At 46.1% G+C, this 16207-nt stretch overlaps 1 protein-coding gene and 1 long non-coding RNA gene across 7 annotated transcripts in view; one reads left to right on the plus strand and one right to left on the minus strand.

Moving 5' to 3' along the window:
- The window catches only part of LOC135205436 (kinase suppressor of Ras 2-like), a 174351-nt gene that overhangs the window by 132466 nt on the left and 25678 nt on the right, over positions 1 to 16207 (plus strand). The gene's annotated exons all lie outside the window — the stretch shown is intronic.
- Positions 1 to 16207, minus strand: part of LOC135205437 (uncharacterized) — a 222642-nt gene that overhangs the window by 17160 nt on the left and 189275 nt on the right. The window lies entirely within an intron of this gene.

The following is a 16207-nucleotide window of genomic DNA, read 5'->3' on the forward strand; positions in this document are numbered from 1 at the left end:
TCGCATTTACAACAAAATTGCAATTAATTGGTCAACTACTCTTTGACGACTGTCGGACTATAACATGTAAACATTTGTTTGTTGGACCTATGTTTACGCTGGTTACTGACTAGATATTATTTGATAATACGTTTCAGTTGTGATCTTTTGATTAAATCTTTACCATGAATAATGCAACAAAATAAAATGTTGCTGAGTTGATAAGCGTAATATTGTAAACATTCCATTAGCTACTGACTGATAGAGTGTCTAATAAAATAAACAAAAAATTCATTAGTTACCAGAACAATTTTGGTGTCGAATTTTAATTCTGCAAAGCATTTTGCAGAATTAGTAATTATCATTATTTAAAGTTTTGATGTAAATTTTTTCACCTCTCGCTTAATAGTATATTCATTACTGCAACGAAATTGCAGTTATTTTAAACACTTATCAATCTTTCCTTTACAGATTGTTATAAATGAAAGGGTATAATGTAGTAGAAGAGAATAAATCATGATAGGCTCTCGGAGGACGATCTATTGAGGTCCTAGTTAAAGCAAGAATAGAATAATTATTGATTATGGGAAGCAACTTTCATTGTAAACGTACAAGAGCCCACTGCAGAGAGAACATCCCTATAGAGGGCTGTACTTGAAAATGGTTAAGAGAACAAAGTAATGTTGCTTTAGCGTACTTGCTGAGCTTTAATTAAAGCAGCTGTTATGTAGCTGGATTGACAAAATAGTATGCTTGCCATTAAAGCTATTAGCTTCTCTGGCACCAAATTACTCTGGCTGATCCTGTCTTTAGTCATTTGTTTGACCTAAGATAATATCTTATAGTTAACTGAAGTTTCCACCGGATCTGAAGCGTCCAGTGGCTCTTAAGTGTCCACCAGCGCCCGAGGCCCATTGGCACCCGAAAGCCTAGTAGCGAAAAGTGGTGGCAGAGCGCTCAATGTTGTAGCTACACAGGTGTTAAAGTGGTTTTACCACTTGCTCCTTCGTTTGGCTCTTTCGCTTCCTTCCCATACCAAAGTCAGTTGTGTTGGGGTTAGCAATGTTAATCCTGTGATAGTGAAGTGTTGTGCAGAGGAGGAGGTGCTGTTCGTCCCCTGATTCTCCTAGGCAAAGGTCCCTGTCAAACTTCCCAGCACCTGGGAGGAGGCATACTGATAGCCCAAGGGAGGTCAGCGGGATTTGCCCACTGACAGTCGCCCCTCAGGTGGTCCTGTTGTTTAAATCCCAGGTCGCGACAGAGCGCCAGTGGAAAGGTGTCTCTAAGGAAGTGTCTCGTCTTTCCGCGAGTGGCTTGAGCTCTAAGGAGTCATCAACCAGGGCGCATGGCGCTTTTATTGGCAGTTCGTTTACTGTAAAGGAGGACTCGTAATGTGTCACCTTCTGTCCCTTCTAAGAAGGCCAGTGTGTTACAATAGGACCAACGTTCTTCTTGCAGCTTCTGGGACAGTCCAAAATGCTTTTCACACGATGACAACGGCTTAGAGGGTCAATGTAGTGAAAGGATACCTTCTAAGATTCGAGGAAGTCATCCTCTGGGAATCCATCAGATGAGGCTGCATCAGGAAAAGTTCAGAGTATCTGTTGGCGCCAGACCTTTATACTCCTGTTCTCACTACCCCAGATGGTTCCTCTCTATTAGAGTCTAGCTCTAAGAAGCATACGGCGCCTGAGTGTCTGTTGGCACCTGTGTGTCCTTCTTGAGTAGAAAGGGACTCAGTCCTGCCTTCTGTATCTTCAGTAATTTGAGAGCTCCTATTGGTGCAATAGCAGATGAGCACCCATTGGCGCCTCAGCTTCCACGAGTGGCTGAGTGTTCATTGGCACAGTAGTGCCTATTGGCACATGCTTTACCTCTTCAAGAAGAACACTCACTTGTTCAAGAGCTACCATTGGCACGGGCGCCCACTGGCTCCCGAGCATCCATTGGCACCCAAGCTTCCACAAGTGTCCGAGGCGCAGCTTGATCAGTAGGAAGTTTTTTCTACAACCGTCAACAACAATTACTTCTGTCTTAATGACAGGTGTAGCAAGTTATGACTGTCTTTGATCCTTCGATTGCAGCCATTCAAAATAAGTTGGACAGTAGTATAGATTTTTATAAAGTCTTCGGTACCTCCTGTTCAACCTCTGGCTAACTTGTCATCGTTTTCATTGGCCGAAGAAGAAGAGGATAAGGAGTTGTCTTTGATGTCCTACAAATTGCTACTTTACTACTTTGTAGCAAATTCTTCAGATTCTTTCTTGCCAAGGCTTCATGAAACACACTGCTCCTATCCAGCTGCAGACAGCCTTGTCCCCTGTTTCTTTGGCAGAGGAAGAGGAAGTAAGAGATAAGGAGACTCCTACAACCTACAAGTCGCCTCTTTGCTAGCGAATTTCTCGTGATTCCTTCTAGCCAGTAGCTCCAACTTCACCTGTGTCTTTATATATGAGAGATAATCGAGTAGATTCGTCTGAGTTGTTTATGAAGCTCTTTCCTTTTCTACTTAAGGCAATGAAGGAAGTTTACCTTTGCTTCCTGGAAAAGAGGGAACGGGAAAGGTTAACTTCAATCTCCACCGTCACATCTTTCGACAATAATCTTTTAAGGTATCTTCTGTATGGTTTGTAGTAGTGGGGTTCCTTGATTGGACTGTTGGAACTTTTGGGCTGCCCCCCCCCCAAAATCAAGGAAATGTTTGGTGCTGGATGAGGTTTTTATGGACCTTTAACAAGTAACTTCCTACCTGGATAAAGGTATCAGAGACAGTTCCCTAGATTTTGCTTCTCCCTTTATGTTGGGCATTCTGCAGAAGAGAGAATTCTGGTGTTCTTTTACCACTAAGGAGTGTCTTGGACTCAGAGGTCACCCTCCTTTACTCTCTTCTGGATAGTAAACACCTTTTTCCTGAAGGTACAGTGATTCAAGTATCTTCTGACCTTCAGATGAATTCAACCCCGGTCCCTCTCTATCTCATTCAACCAAGTGCTCTCGTGTTACCACTCCTAGGCCACCCCCTTCTTCCACGCACGCTCAGCCTTTTTGAGCCAGGGGAAGCTCTAGGTCATTCACTAGATCGGGGGAAGAGTACATCTCAGTTCTTGAACCATTAGGAAATCATCCTCCAAGAAGTGAAGGGGCAGTCCTCCATGCATCTGCAGGAGCAAGGTTCCGCCAGTTCAGATGAACTGGGAAGCAAGAGGAGCAGAACCTTGGATCGTAAAGCGTTGAGAAGGCTACAACATTCCTTTCGAGAGCGTTCCACCATTATGCAGCTTTCCGATAGCTTTAGCCTAATTGGAAAATTCAGACATTTGTTGCCCTGTCAAGAGAAGTTAAGTCACTTGCAGAAGAAGGCCATAGAGTTAGTAGTAGTCCACTAACTCCTGGAGTTTTGCAACTGACTATTACTAAGTCTCCAAGGCCTCAGGGAACTGAGGCTTGTGTTGATTGCAAGCACTCTTGAATGTTTTTGTCCGAAAGACAAAATTCAAAATGGAAATGAATCAGACAGTTATGTTATCCATTCATAAAGGGGATTGGATGGTGTCCGTCAGTATGGACAATGCATATTTCCATATCCCAATTCACCAAGACTCAAAGAAGTTTCTTAGTTTCGTCTTCAAAGAGAGTACCAATTCAGAGCTTTTTGCTTCGGCGCTTTGGACAATCCCACAAGTGTTTACTCGCATCTTAGCCCCCATTGCAAATGGCTGCAACTAGTCGGGATAAAACCCTCTCTTTACCTGGAGGATTGGCTTCTTTGATCACATTCAGAGAAGAAGTACACAGTGGATGTGCAGCAAATTCCATCATTGCATTGGCAGGAGTTTGGACTTCTGATAAACTTGAGAAAATCACAGTTAGTCTCCTGTCAGGATTTGGGTTTGAGGATAGACTTGGTGGATTTCCGGGCTTTTCCATCCACACAAAGTGGAGTCGAGCCTTCAGTAGGTGGACCATTTGCTAGCCCTTTAAGATTGCTCAGCAAAGGAGTGGATGAACCTCTGGGGAGCTAGCCTCTATTGAACAGTTCGTGTCCTTGGGCAGTCTACACGAGGAATCTCCAGCTCTTCCTAAAGATAACTGGAATGGGAAAAAATTTCCAGACTCATTTGTATTCCAGGCAATATCTGAAACAAAGGAGGACCTGTCTTGGTGGAGATGAGAAGACAGAATATTAGAAGGGAAGTCCCTTCTTCCTCTGAGCCCCAACCTTGTATTCTATTCTGACACATCCAATCCAGGTTGGGGAGATCTGGGAGACAACAGAGTATTGGGGACATGGGAAGTTCAACAGAGAGAGTGACACATCATTTTGAAAGACTTGACTGCCATCCACTGGGTGCTGTTGGAGTTTAATTGTTATTGGTATTTTATGCATTGTTGAAATATGGTGGGTGTCCTATATATGGACAGCATATGGTTGATTCTAGGTGTCTGTTGATGTATTTTAAGTTGTGTTGTGACGTCACAGACAAGATGGCGACGGCGTCGGGGGGATGTAAACAATAACACGGGGCAGTAGAAAGCACATGCTGGTGGTGTGTGTTTGGTAGGGGAGAGCTCTCTGTCTGGAAGGAGTTTTTGGGTCGTAAGTCTTGTTGTGCCATTGTTCTAAGGTGATTTCTGGAGTATGCTGAAGTTGGAGAAAGCGTACAGGTGGGTAGATTATTCATTTGTGTAAATAAAAGGGGTTAGGCTGGGCTAAAATTCAAATTGTGGACCTGGTCTGCAACAAAGTAGTAACTGACTGCTTGGACAATACAACAGCCCTCTCTTACATCAAGAAACAGGGAGAAACACATTTTTTCCCTGCGAAACAGCAAGAGCCCTTCTGTTATGGACAGATTGGAACCACACCAGAATCCTAGCACAGTTCATACAGGGGTAATTCAACATTCTGGCAGATGAATTAAGCTGCAAGAAGCAAATTCTTCCCAGAGTGTTGCTTTTTAGCAGAGCTAACTCCCTCTGATAGGAACTCTGGAGCACAACTACAGTCGAGTGCAATCCCTGTTCTATCAGAGCCAGAAGTGCATTATTGCAGGGAGAAGAATGGAACACACTGCCTGGCTAGATGGTCTGGTATTTCCTAGAACCAGAAGCCCAGACTGGATTTAACCCAAGATGTTATGGCATGTACATGTGTCTCATCCTCGGATTAGAACATCTTGCCATTTACCCTAATGGTCTTTATCCTCTTGAGACTCAGATTTAAGAGGAGCATTTGCCTCCTCCTAGCAAAGGTAAGGACATTAAGTACAACCTCTACCCCATTTAGCATTTGACCTACTGGTAGTATGATCATTCATCATTTCTCATAGCGCTAGAGATTTTTTGATAAGTGTTGAAATTTAGGCAGTACCTTGAAAATATTAAATACTGGCATGGTATCGAGGAAGAAAACATAGCATTTCCTACTATTGTCCGAACCTTCACCTTGTAGTGAAGGTTTGAAGTTTAAGGAGCCAAGAGGGTATAATGTACCCAGAGCACCCAACACTTATAGTGGATGGGTTGTGGATTTTACTTCAGTGTAGGTGACATAATAAGCTGGTTGTTTTCGTTATAGTACTGTGCCCAGGGCAAGGGCAAATTGTAGTCCTTGTGAGCAATTGGAATCATCCTTGCTACAAGGCTCCCCCTTAAGTAGAGGTGACCCTCGGCTTTACTGCCACGCCAGGATAAGTTGAGCACCAATCAGAGGCAGTCTCTACTGCAAGCTCTCTTAAATAACAAGGAACAGCAAGCATTCTTTCAATGCTAGCAGCTTATCTATTTCTAATTCATTACATGACTTAAAGGTTTAGAGTAGAGTATGTTCATTTATCCCACCTTCTGTCAATGTGGGAATCAGCTATGTAATTACTGGGTAAGTTGCATAATTAAAAATGATGTTTTTATAATGTTACGTATATAGCGGCCTTGAGAGAGGCTAGATACGTAAACGGAAGTAATTTAGGGATTTCAAGAGGGAATTGCTTTAACTTACCGTAAGCTGAAAGTTATTATTATTTCTTTAGAGGGAAGGTCGCCAGAAAACTCAGCTCGTTACTTAACAACTATTTATTTACTAAAAGGCCCGTGCTGGGCTGGAGAAAAGGTAAATGATGGCTCCATTGAGCTGTTATAGCTGGTTTTCATACACTTGGGGTAATGCACACTTGCGAGCAGAGAGACGGCACGTGACTCATGGAATCTGGAAAAGAATCCCAGATTAAACGAGATAAAAGGAAAAATGACTTCTTGCTTTGATTAATTAATTCTCTAATACTGAGGAGAAGGAACTTTTAAGGTTTCACTGAAGTATGCAATGACTCCATTGGTCTGGGACGATCACACAAGGGGAAGCATGAGGCAGTGAGAGGGAACAAAGGGATGAATTCCTTTTGTTGCTGGAAATTGAATTGGGAGAATGAGGATCAAAATTATAATAGGTGATAAGGGACTGGCAATATGTTGTTTCACAAGACGTACCTGGATGTCGTGTTCAGTGGCTCTTTGTAGAAAATGTGGCTCTTTGTAGAAAAGTATGGGGACCCCTTTGTCCGAGGCCTGGGTCATCGGCGCGCCACTCACACCCTGGGTAGGCCTAACAGGAAGGCAGGTAGTTTGACCTCTGTCCGAGATCACGTCTCGCAGCCGACTGAGACAGAATTCAGGTGGGTTTGTTGGGGGTTGGAGGTCAGCTTAACCCCCCACGATCAAGGCAAATCCTGGAAAACAAGCATACAGCCAGCAGAGGGGTCACAGGAAAGAGAGCTTAAGGTATAGGTCTAAGAAGTACCCATCTGCCTACACCCTTCCCTTTTGAGATACGTCCCTACAGCTGATAAAAGTCTCTTTTCCCCCAACTGGGGAACTTCCTATCTCTAGCTGGCGGGTTTTGGGTTTCCCGCGTTGAATAAAAATCAGCTGATATTCTAAAGAAATGGCTGCCGTTTTCCAAATCGAATTAATTAATTAATTGCGGGGTAGACGAACGATCTATAAACGTCACAATAATAAAACAAAGTTTTAATTATACTTACCCAGTAATTACATGATCAGTGCCCTCCCTCCTCCCCGCTGATGGACATAAGCACAAACGGAATGAGGTAATAGGCTGTGTCATTCTTAACCCTTAAACGCCGAAGCAGTATTTTAAAAATCGTCTCCCGTATGTCGGCGGCGTTCGCGAGTGAGCGCCGAAGCGGAAAAATTTTTTTTCTTCAAAAAATCACCGCATGCATAGTTTTCAAGATTAAGAGTTCATTTTTGGCTCCTTTTTTTGTCATTGCCTGAAGTGTAGTATGCAACCGTCAGAAATGAAAAAAATATCATTATCATATATAAATATTGGGATATATGACAGCGCAAAAAAAATGTTCATATATAATTGTATACAAATCGTGCTGTGAGCAAAACGGTTAAAGCTAATGAGTTAATTTTTTTTCGTTGTGTTGTACACTAAATTGCAATCATTTTGGTATATAACACACTGTAAAACAATCAAGGCAACACAGAGAAAATACTATTATCACAAAATGATGCATGAATTCGTAACTCGTGGACGTAAACAAAAAGCTATTTTCAAAAATTCACCATAAATCGAAATATAGTGCTAGAGACTTCCAGTTTGTTGCAAAATAAAGGTAAATGATTGAATAGTACTGGAATGTAAGAGTTTTAGCTTACAATTGCGTTTTTTTACCATTTTGGTCGAGTCAAATTTAACCGAAGGTTGATATTGTGGCACATTGTTGTTATTTATATGAAAATATTTCAAAACTGATGATAGCTACAACCATGGGTTCTTCTTAGTTGTATTTTACAGGAAATTGCGCACATTTCCATATATAAAACTTTATGTAACGGCTAATTTAGAATGGTGCAAACATTATGACAATCGGACAAAAAAAATTTCTGATATTTTCGGAAGAGTTACAGCGCGGATGTAAGGAAAAAGTTTTTTTCATAAATTCACCATAAATCAAAATATTGTGCTAGAGAATTCCAATTTGTTGCAAAATGAAGGTAAATGATTGAATATTACTAGAATCTAAGAATTTTAGCTTACAATTGCGTTTGTTCCGATACGTAATACAAACCATTGGTCCTTTAACAATAGGAAGTAGCTAGCGGCAGCTGGAACGGTCGTAAGCTTCGAACAAGGGGAGAACGGTAGTTAACTGCTTGTCCGACAGCCGCGCGACTGGGAGGTAAACAAATCACTTTTGCTTTCGGCCGCGGGGGTGAAGGACGTGTTCGTCATCGCTCTCTGCCCGCTTCATCGTCGTATGCTTTGTTTATATTGTGTTTTCTACTAATGGTTTGTTTGACTTGAAAATGAAACTGTAAGTACACGGTTTTCATTTTCATTACTTAATTATGAACCAACATGGAGCTATCGCCGTCGAGGCGGCGATTTCCTCTCTTTTCATGAATTGAACCCTTGAATAATGTCTCGGTGCCGAGGGCGGGCGGGCGCGCTCGCGCCGAGTCATGTATTTTGGGCGAAAGTGGAAAAATGTAAGTACTTTTTTCATTATATTTTTGCCCTGTGCGTTCGTTACCGAGAGCGTGATTGCGCTCAGCACGAGCCTTTTATTTTGTATGATAAATGCAATGAAAGTGGATTCGCAATTGCAGTATTCTTTTCATTTATTTATTTGCATAATTTAATTTGGATCAATTTTCGCTCTTACCCGGGAATTGATCCTTACGATTATTTTCTATGAAAGTGAAATCGCAAGTGCAGTATTCTGTTTCATTTTCTTATATATTTTATGATAGCATCATATTATTTGGATCAAGTTTCCGTTCTTACCCGGGGAATTGATCTTTTTCCCTTTAAGTTCTATGAAGTGAATCGCAAGGGCAGTATTCTGTTTCATTTTCATATTACTTTTCACTGCTGTGCGGGGGTAGGGGAAGCGAAGGTCTGCCAGGAAGTCGTTGGAAAGCTCTCCCGCGACTCCCTTGGTATCCGATTCTTCGTCTTCCTTCCTGCCCCCCGCTCAGCTTCCTCGTTGTATTTTGTATTTGGGGTCTTCCTTGCGTTCGGGGTGGGGCATGTCTTCCCCCCGTGCGTGAGGGAACCCCTCTTACTAATCTATCTATGCTACCGCAGGTGCTACATCCGTGGGAGACGACCTTGGACAGGTATGGACCACCGCGGCGGCAGGGCGTGCCTAGCATCCACGGGCTGCTGCAGCGTCTAGACGGTCTAGGTAGGGCGGTCTCCACTACTACCACGGCCGCTTATGCTGCTCCCCCCCCGCCTGGTCTACACACCCCATGCTGTGTCGGTGACGCCGTCTGCTGCTACTAGGGCCGCCGCTGTACCGAGGGGGTGGGTGCCTGCCCAGACTTCCGCTGTTCCAGGCAGCTCGCCCCTGGACCGGCGGCCGCCAGTACCCAGGTTCCTGCTGGCTGCCGATGATTCTACGAGGCGATCGCTGGGCCTGCCGTACCTGCCGCTGATTTGATTTGCCCGCTTTGGCTGGCTTGTCCCTTCTGGGTCTACAGCTGCCACTGTTCCTGCCGCTCCTGAGCTGGTTGCTGTTCCTGTCGCTCCTGGTTCCTGAGCCTGTCCATGCTGGTCCTGCCCACGGTGTGTCTTCCCCAGTCCCAGGTCCTTCCGGACAGGTGCAGTCGGGCCGTGTTGCTTTGGCAATAGCCCCGGCTCCGGCCTGGATGGAGGACCTGACGACTGTCCTGCGTGAGCATGACGAGGTAAGAGGAAGAAGAGGAAGGTGTCATCTTCGTCTTCATCGTCTGCTGCTGCCTCTTCCCCTTCGACTTCTAAGGCCCATTAGCCGAAGAAGAAGAAGGCTGCCTTCCCCCCTAAGAAGTCTCCTTCGGGAACTTCTAAGGGCCCGTCCCACCCGGTGGGACGGGGGGTCCTTCTGCTGGTCCTCCTGCTCCTTCGGGAGCGGGGCCCGTCTCCCCTTCCGTAAGGAAGAGATAGACGGGGACCAGAGGAGTATCGGTTAGCACTGGTACTTCCTCGCCTGGTGCTAGCGGCGATGCCACTACGCCAGGTTCCGGCTAGGTCTCTCGTTCGCGAGAGATCCCGAGTGTACTGTTCTCCCTCGGGAGACCGTGCAGCCAAGTTTCGGCGCCAGAGTTCTCGCTTCGGCGCCAAGACGCGGCACGGCAAGCAGAAGGCTGGTGAGAGCCGCTCAGGTGACTCGCCAGGCCAGCGGCCGCTCTTGCAGCGACCAGCTGGAACCCGGTTTTCCCCCCTAAGAAGGCTCCTTCGGGACCTTCTAAGGGCCCTTCTCGCTCCGGCGATTCGGGGAGCTCTTCTGCTGGTCCTCCTGCTCCCTCGGGAACAGGGGCGTCTCTTCTTCTACCAAGAAGAAGACAGGGACCAGAGGAGTACAGCTTCGGGCTGGCACTTCCTCGCCTGGTTCTAGCGGTTCTGCCGCTAAACCAGGATCCGCCTCGGCTTCTCGTTAGCGAGAAGTACCGAGTGGACGGGGAGACCGTCCAGCCAAAGTCTTGACGCCCGAGCTCGCTCGCCGTCAAGACCGAAGCGCGGAGCAGAAGACTGGCGAGAGTCATGCAGACGACTCTCGCCAGGCCAGTGGACGCTCTCGCAGCGACCAGCTGGCTGCTCGGGTTGACGTGACGGTCGCTGACCAGCCACGGGTTGAGGCGAGGAAGGGGTCCCCGCGGCCGTCGGTACCAGCGGCTCGACGCACCAAGAGGTGGACGCTCGCCGGTCTCACCGCGACAGCGAGCCTAGCAGGTCACCCATCGGACCCGGGGGGCGAGACGGTAACCAGGAACAGCTCGCTGATGCTAGAGATCAGCGTCGGCGTTCTCAGCCGAGCCTCTCGCCCCAGGCGAGCGGCAAGGCTAGGCCTGCTGCTCGATCGCCACGCGGGTTTGACGATCAGCAGCAGCCCTCAAGCACCTGGTCCTGCCAGCGAGCTAGGGGGGAGCATCAGTCTGCCTCTCCTGTACCTTCAACCTCCTCGGGCTACACCGGGAGGAGCGAGTGAGGTACCTAGGAGTGATCGCGAGAGGTGCGCCGCGCGATCCCGCTATGACGCCGTATGGACAGCACGTTCTAGGACCACCGACCAGGACATACGCGCAAGTAGCTGGAGGCGACCATCAGGGGTCTGCCGCTGTTCCTCCTTCTGAGGAGAGTATCTCGGGATCTGTTCTTGCTGGAGGGACTGGACGGTCCTACTCAGCAAGACGCGGTTTACATCCCGAGATACAGAGGATTTTGCAGAAGTTCATTAAGCTTGGATTCGTCAGCATAATGACCTTGCGGAAGGATTGCCGCTCCCACCAGCAGAGCCCACGTCTCTGCTCGAGTCGTTTTGAGGCCCGAGAGGGAACCCAAACCGACGGTGGGTCTGCCGCGATCGGAGCTTGCCAATTCTGTCTCAAACCAGTCTCTCGTCTCCGGACAAGAAGGCTCTCTCAGTTCTGGCCGGTCGATCAAGCTACTTCCACCTCCTCTACTGCGACAGCGGCGTTTCTACGTGTCTTCGGACACCGTATTTAAATACTCCTTCGGTCCTCCTGAGAGGTTTCGACCTCGACGAGGACTGGAATGATCGGAGGACGGTATCGCTCTCTCCTGTCAGGTGTCGATCAGCCCCACCCAGACGACGTTCACAGGTGGCGGCAGACCCTTACCTACAGTGAGAGTTCGTAACCCTCCGCGGGGCGGGAAAACGTTTTCTCCTGACGATACGTTTTCCCAGACTCTGAGAGGCCATCGCCGCAAGGCGATGGCTGCTCCTACTCTTCTCCAACTGCTAGTTCCACTGGGAAGGCGAGCGAGTATCCAATTCCTCCCCCATTCCCTCTCTCCTTACGGCTACGAGGGAAAAGGGGAGGGATCCTACAGAGATTTCTCTGTAGGATCCCACGTTGGGGACTGCGCTACCGGGGTGACCTTCGGGTCCTACCTGACGTAAGCCCCGTCGTTGAGTAGGGATCCTGCCCCATTCTCGATTTCTACGGGAATCGAGTAGGACCACCAGCCGATATCGTTTGACGAATTCGGTGGGGGTTTTGCAGACTGCTTAGAATTCTAGAGAATTTCTAGCGCATTCAGAGTGTTCAAGTTTTCTATGATCTCCAAACACTTAGGCGAGACCACGGTCCAAAGTGAGCGAGACGAGAATCCCCGATATGTTACACGATAATCGGGAACCTCGCCTATGCTCGATTCCTGGAATTTCTAGCATTAGGAAGAAAGAACTGCTGCTGAAGAAGACTATCTCACAGTAGGCGACCACCTGGAATAGAGAAGAACGGACGGGAATATCCAGTTTGGCTTGAACTATCGTCTTAGTATTCTGTTCACCATTGAAGCTTTCCTTCGAGGAAGACTTCTCCTTCACTCTCTTTGATAGAGATCGAAGGTGGTCGATCTCCAATCCTTATTTTGTTTTCTTGAAGGAAAGAATTTAGGATGGAGATCGTTGTTGAGAATCCTACAAATATACTACGTATATTAACCTCGCGGCATGATTCTACTAAGCAGTTGAATTGTCAGAGGGGTAGGCGCATATCCTAGTTAATCTACGGATTGCGACTTAGACGAGAAGTATTCTAATTGAACTGCAACTCGGGGTTGCCTGCAACCTCCCAGGAGTTTTTCAGTTTCAATTTTATATACTTATGGTTTTGTCACGACAACACCATTTCAACTTTTATATTTACCGAAATTCGTTTCGCCTAAATATAATTGCTCGAGCATATCTTTTATGCTCGGTGGTTCTAGCCGAACGCATTCCTTCGTGGAATAATGGATTACCTGGCAACTCAGGATGACGAGTCAGCGAGAGCTGAGGCTCAGCTACTGCGTATTGAACTGCCTGATAGCAGCTCAGTATCAGCTGGGCCTCCGAGATGCACGGTCAGTTATGTCTCTCTCTCCCCTGCTTTGATTGACTACCGAACCGTATCTCTGCCCAACAATCATGGACTTAGGTCTCTGATTAACGGGGATTCTCGCAATAATGAAGGACCATCTCACTGCCGTGACGATAGATTCCATCGCCTTCGACATTGCGAGAATTTTCAACAGAGATCTCTTAGACTCTTTCATCTTTCTGTTTACTGCACGGTAACAGAAGTCTGTACAAGTCTCCCGCTGCGTCGCACTGCGATAATGCGAATGATTTTGCAGACATCTGAGTTTGTCTTCAAAATATCTCATATTCGTAGGTGTACAATTGTTCATTGTTCAACCCGAATTAACAGATGTGTCAAAAGACATCGCCTACTCTCCGACCTGACAGCTCTACTTCCAAATGTTCAGCCCATGAGAAGCAGTTCTTCAGGCGGCTTTCCCCTGTGTTTTCATTACTGAAGAACAACCCCGCGTTTCTTTATTGCAACTACGACTTCTCACCGGACAGCAATGAAATAGCGTTACGTTTTCAGTCATTTGTAAACACAGGTTCAGAATCTTTGAGAATCCTTCTCTCGATTCGTCTGTGAAGACGTAGGTTGCATTCAATATCTACCTTCGTCTTCAACGGTACATAGTGTTGTTTCTCCTTAGCTGAGATTCACAACTATGAGATGGTTTTGCCTTCAGGGACCTTGGGTCTCTAGAAGGCAATTGACTTTCGCCTGTTGGCACATGCCTTAAGAGAATCATCACCTCGCTGTCCGGCATTGGTGACAAAACAAATACATTATTTGTTTGGTCTCTCGGCATAACCCTTTAAGCGAAGTCACGTGACTTACTCGGATGCTTGGACAACTTGCCTCCTACCGAACGCAGTCAGTCGGCAGCTGTCAGAAGCGCCCGAGTCAGTTACGCAACTACGCTGTTGACTTAGTTCGGTTGTTACAGAGCAATCATTACTTCGTTTTAATAGCTTGTCACAGTACCCATAACCATCGACACCCCACCATGGAGTGTCGGTGTCCTATCCACAACCGAGAACTTCGCTGCATGGGGATAGGAGGATGCGAGAGACTTTGTGGCAAATGGACAGACCAGTATGGTACTGGACATCAACCGAAGTAGAGAAGAGGGATAGGTCATACGACTATTCCCTTCTTTTCCTCTGAGGAACTGCATGACTTCTCCTGCGAAGTCAAGCATCCAGGGGATGGGGATCCGTGACGCTCGATTTCGTACGAACTGTTCGTAGCGAAGACTCAGAACCCTTCGTCCCTGACGATTGGTTTCGAGTCGTTCACAATCCCCTCCCTAATGGACTTCACCGCCTTCGATGCGAAGGAGATGCTGCCTTGTCCGCAAGAACTTCTCCATGGCGCAGGTACTGAAGGCAGGGGTCTGGTCCAACCAGACCACATGCCCCTCCTTCTACCTTCGGGATATTGCCCACAGTCCTTGGATCTTTTTCCCCTGGGACCGTGGTGGCTGCTCAACACATTGTGTAGCGAACCCAGACCCTCGCAGGCTGAACAGCATCGAGTCCTGGTGTCCGTAAGAATGGATGAGTGAATGAGTGTGTGACTGGCTCCTCTTCCCATCTTTTTCTTCCCCTCTACCTGTGTTAGGGGAACAACGGTCGTCACCCTGCTGGATAAGGACAAGATGCAGGTGAGCTACTCAACAGAGCCCCATCTTATCCTTTCACTAGGGATAGGAGCGTATATCCACCACTTCCTCCAACAAGGGGGAGGAAGTGGATGCCAGCTTGAGACAAACCCATACTTTATGTTGCCTCTTGCAAACAGGAACAAGTTCTTGCTTGCTGGTACAAAGAGATACGCTTGCCTCTCTCTTAGTACTCGGCCCAGAGGTCGGACCATTGATCCTGCGGTGTCACACCCCGAACAATCGGACAGAGGCCCCTTGGATTCCCTCCCACCCTCGCTCTTACGACCAGGGAGGCATTCCAGGATGGACGAACACCAGTCTGTTCATCAAAAGACTCAGATTCCTCCCACCAAGAAGTGAGTCTTCCTATTGTTAAAGGACCGATGGTTTGTATTACGTATCGGAACAAATGACAATTTGTCGAAAATTGCATTTTTCCTAACTATACAAACCTGAGGTCCTTTACATATAGTCCCTCCTCATGCCACCCCTCACTCTGCGTATTTTGCATGGGCCAAAAGCAAAAGTGATTTGTTTACCTCCCAGGCGCGACTGTCGGACAAGCAATTAACTACCGTTCTCCCCTTGTTCGAAGCTTACGACCGTTCCAGCTGCCGCTAGCTACTTCCTATTGTTAAAGGACCTCAGGTTTGTATAGTTAGGAAAAATGCAATTTTCGACAAATTGTCATTTTTCGTCCATTTCGGTAGAGTCAAAGTTGACCGAAGGTTGAAATTTTGGCACTTATCGTTATTTATATGAAATATTTCAAACTGATAAAAGCTACAACCATGAGTTGTTTTTTGTTGTATTCTACATGAAATTGTGCACATTTTCATATATAATACTCCATGTAACGGCTAATGTAAAATGGTGCAAAAATTATGTCAAAGTGACGAAATAATTTCCGAGATGTGTCGCTGGTATTTTTTAGTGCGAGAAGAAAGAAATTCGCGCTTGTGCGCCTGGGTAACGATTGTAAACAAAACAACGCCTTGATCCGTGAGCTCCCAGCATCCCCCAAGGCGCGTGATTCAAAAGTTTTCACTTAGTACGCCTATAACTATTTTTCTGTGAATTTTTAAAAAACTTTCTGATATCGACGTACCATACGTCCAATCGGCACCCAACAGACAATTTATATCGACGTTTAATACGTCCAATCGGCGTTAAAGGGTTAACATTCTCGCTAGAGGGCAAGACTGTTGTCACCTGCACACTTATCGGTGTTGCTACCGTAAAATTTTGAATCTATACTGCTGCAAATAACAGCAACTATAGCTATGTAATTACTGGGTTAGTATAATTAAAACATTATTTTAATATAAAAACATTTTTAACACTTTTTTTCCAAAATAAATTCTTGTTTTTCTAAGAAGTCTGGCCAAAATTCAATGAAACTTCTGCAGAGTGTAGTAAAACTATATATATCTTGATTTTGTTGTGGGGAAAATTGCTTTTCTTTGTAAAGTTTAATTTTACTTAATTTTCAAAAAGTCGTGATTTTTAACTGCAAACCAAATGAACTTAGAGGTTGAATTTCTAAATTTCCCAACTAGAGAATTTTCATTATTAGTTGTAGAATAGGTGACAAAAATTTGAAGCAAATCCCTTCAGTTATAAGGTAGTAACGAGCACTTACATTATAGTGGGGTCTTATGGCATCGGCACCTTCCT

Source organism: Macrobrachium nipponense, chromosome 24, assembly GCF_015104395.2.
Source record: "Macrobrachium nipponense isolate FS-2020 chromosome 24, ASM1510439v2, whole genome shotgun sequence".
NCBI lineage: Eukaryota > Metazoa > Arthropoda > Malacostraca > Decapoda > Palaemonidae > Macrobrachium > Macrobrachium nipponense.